The sequence below is a fragment of the Oncorhynchus nerka genome, linkage group LG14 (assembly GCF_034236695.1).
Source record: "Oncorhynchus nerka isolate Pitt River linkage group LG14, Oner_Uvic_2.0, whole genome shotgun sequence".
Classification (NCBI taxonomy): Eukaryota; Metazoa; Chordata; class Actinopteri; order Salmoniformes; family Salmonidae; genus Oncorhynchus; species Oncorhynchus nerka.
This window is the reverse complement of record NC_088409.1, coordinates 5,159,947-5,163,920: the sequence shown is the minus strand read 5'-3', so window position 1 is coordinate 5,163,920 and position 3,974 is coordinate 5,159,947.

Below are 3,974 nucleotides of genomic sequence, written 5' to 3'. Positions count from 1 at the left end.
TAGGGAACAGGGTGTCATTTGGGATGTACTCAGAGGGTTCACAGGGCCAGACATGAATTCCTGTTCCACTGAATGAATGGGGGGGGGTTCAAATTCCTGTTTGATTTTGGAGATTAAACGTGTCACTTCCTCTCCCCTGTCTGCGTTGCTATTGGCTGTGGCGGATTAGGACTAATATACACCATGTGGCTGCAGTTAGATCAGATGAAGGACGGAGAGAGAGATGAAATTAGCTGGGATTTAAAGAATTACAACCATCTCCCATTCCTCCCTCCCAAAACCATCACGTTACTTCTCCGTGAAGTCAATAGCGAGTCAAACCATCACGTTACTTCTCCGTGAAGTCAATAGCGAGTCAAACCATCACGTTACTTCTCCGTGAAGTCAATAGCGAGTCAAACCATCACGTTACTTCTCCGTGAAGTCAATAGTCTGCGAAAACTTACGATGACTTCAAAACAAAACCAGGATCGAGTTCCGTTTTAACCTAAAAAAAAGTTTAGGCTAGTCGCTGTGGCAACGGTCGGTGACGAATCTGATCGGTTGACACCGGATGGTCTCATCACCGGAGGCTGAACACCGATAGGAAAGTATTACACATTGATGAACGCAACTCTAATCAACCCCTGACCCCTGACACCATGACACTTACCCCTGGCACCATGACACTTACACCTGACACCATGACACTGACCCCTGACACCATGACACTTACACCTGACCCCTGGCACCATGACACTGACCCCTGACACCATGACACTTACACCTGACCCCTGACACCATGACACTTACCCCTGACCCCTGGCACCATGACACTTACACCTGACCCCTGGCACCATGACACTGACCCCTGACCCCTGGCACCATGACACTTACACCTGACCCCTGACACCATGACACTTACACCTGACCCCTGGCACCATGACACTTACACCTGACCCCTGACCCCTTGCACCATGACACTTACACCTGACCCCTGGCACCATGACACTTACACCTGACCCCTGGCACCATGACACTTACACCTGACCCCTGACCCCTGGCACCATGACACTTACACCTGACCCCTGGCACCATGACACTTACACCTGACCCCTGGCACCATGACACTTACACCTGACCCCTGACCCCTGGCACCATGACACTTACACCTGACCCCTGGCACCATGACACTTACACCTGACCCCTGGCACCATGACACTTATCCACACATCACAACGGGTCTGACATCACAACGGGCCCCGAGAGAGACCGGGGGAACAGAGAGAGACAGGGGGGGGGGACAGAGAGAGACAGGGGGGACAGAGAGAGACAGGGGGGACAGAGAGAGACAGGAGGGGAAACTACAACCCAGGGGCTGGCTGCAGGAGGGGGAACAGAGAGAGACGGGGGGGGGGACAGAGAGAGACAGGGGGGCAGAGAGAGACAGGGGGGGACAGAGAGAGACAGGGGGGACAGAGAGAGACAGGGGGGGACAGAGAGAGACAGGGGGGACAGAGAGAGACAGGGGGGACAGAGAGAGACAGGGGGGGGGACAGGAGAGAGACAGGGGGGACAGAGAGAGACAGGGGGGACAGAGAGAGACAGGGGGGACAGAGAGAGACAGGGGGGACAGAGAGAGACAGGAGGGGGTGGGGGGGGACAGAGAGAGACAGGGGGGTGGGGGGGACAGAGAGAGACAGGGGGACAGAGAGAGAGACAGGGGGGGGACAGAGAGAGACAGGAGGGGTGGGGGGGGACAGAGAGAGACAGGGGGGGACAGAGAGAGACAGGGGGACAGAGAGACAGGGGGAACAACTCTAATCAACCCCTGACACCATGACACTTATCCACACATCACAACGGGTCTGACAGTCCAAACTGACACTATCAATGTTTAGTTTAATTTAGAGGTTTATCTGAGCTGACAGGAGAAACTACAACCCAGGAGAGGGAATGTATAGAGAGACGGGGTGGGGGGACAGAGAGAGACAGGGGGTGGGGGGGGACAGAGAGAGACAGGGTGGGGGGACAGAGAGAGACAGGGGGGGGGGGGGGGACAGAGAGAGACAGGAGGGGAAACTACAACCCAGGAGAGGGAATGTATAGAGAGACGGGGTGGGGGGGGACAGAGAGAGACAGGGGGGTGGGGGACAGAGAGAGACAGGGGGGGACAGAGAGAGACAGGAGGGGAAACTACAACCCAGGAGAGGGAATGTATAGAGAGACGGGGTGGGGGGGGGGGGGGACAGGGGGAGAGAGAGACAGGGGGTGGGGGGACAGAGAGAGACAGGAGGGGAAACTACAACCCAGGAGAGGGAATGTATAGAGAGACGGGGTGGGGGGGGACAGAGAGAGACAGGGGGGAGAGAGACAGGGGGAGGGGGGACAGAGAGAGACAGGAGGGGAAACTACAACCCAGGAGAGGGAATGTATAGAGAGACGGGGTGGGGGGGACAGAGAGAGACAGGAGGGGAAACTACAACCCAGGAGAGGGAATGTATAGAGAGACGGGGTGGGGGGACAGAGAGAGACAGGGGGGGGGGGGGACAGAGAGAGACAGGGGGGGGACAGAGAGAGACAGGAGGGGAAACTACAACCCAGGAGAGGGAATGTATAGAGAGACGGGGTGGGGGGACAGAGAGAGACAGGGGGGTGGGGGGGGACAGAGAGACAGGGGGGACAGAGAGACAGGGGGTGGGGGGGGACAGAGAGAGACAGGAGGGGAAACACAACCCAGGAGAGGGAATGTATAGAGAGACGGGGTGGGGGGGGACAGAGAGAGACAGGGGGTGGGGGGACAGAGAGGACAGGGGGGGGGGACAGAGAGAGACAGGGGGGAAACTACAACCCAGGAGAGGGAATGTATAGAGAGGGTGGGGGGGACAGAGAGAGACAGGGGGTGGGGGGACAGAGAGAGACAGGAGGGGAAACTACAACCCAGGAGAGGGAATGTATAGAGAGACGGGGTGGGGGGACAGAGAGAGACAGGGGGGGGGGGGGAGAGAGAGACAGGAGGGGAAACTACAACCCAGGAGAGGGAATGTATAGAGAGACGGGGTGGGGGGACAGAGAGAGACAGGAGAAACTACAACCCAGGAGAGGGAAATGTATAGAGAGACGGGGGGGGGGACAGAGAGAGACAGGGGGGTGGGGGGGACAGAGAGAGACAGAGAGGGGGGACAGAGAGACAGACAGGGGGTGGGGGGGACAGAGAGAGACAGGAGGGGGGACAGAGAGAGACAGGAGGGGAAACTACAACCCAGGAGAGGGAATGTATAGAGAGACGGGGTGGGGGGGACAGAGAGAGACAGGGGGGGTGGGGGGGGGGGACAGAGAGAGGAGGAGGGGGACAGAGAGAGACAGGAGGGGAAACTACAACCCAGGAGAGGGAATGTATAGAGAGACGGGGGGGGGGACAGAGAGAGAGACAGGGGGGGGGGGGACAGAGACAGGAGGGGAAACTACAACCCAGGAGAGGGAATGTATAGAGAGACGGGGTGGGGGGACAGAGAGAGACAGGGGAGGTGGGGGGGGACAGAGAGAGACAGGAGGGGAAACTACAACCCAGGAGAGGGAATGTAGAGAGACGGGGTGGGGGGGGACAGAGAGAGACAGGGGGGGGGGGGACAGAGAGAGACAGGGGGGGACAGAGAGAGAGACAGGGAGGGTAGAGGGGGGGGGGGGACAGAGAGAGACAGGGGGGGGGGGGACAGAGAGAGAGTGGAGGGGGGACAGAGAGAGACAGGGAAACTACAACCCAGGAGAGGGAATGTATAGAGAGACGGGGTGGGGGGGACAGAGAGAGACAGGGGTGGGGGGGACAGAGAGAGACAGGGGGGGACAGAGAGAGACAGGAGGGGAAACTACAACCCAGGAGAGGGAATGTATAGAGAGACGGGGTGGGGGGGACAGAGAGAGACAGGGGGGTGGGGGGGACAGAGAGAGACAGGGGGAAACTACAACCCAGGAGAGGGAATGTATAGAGAGACGGG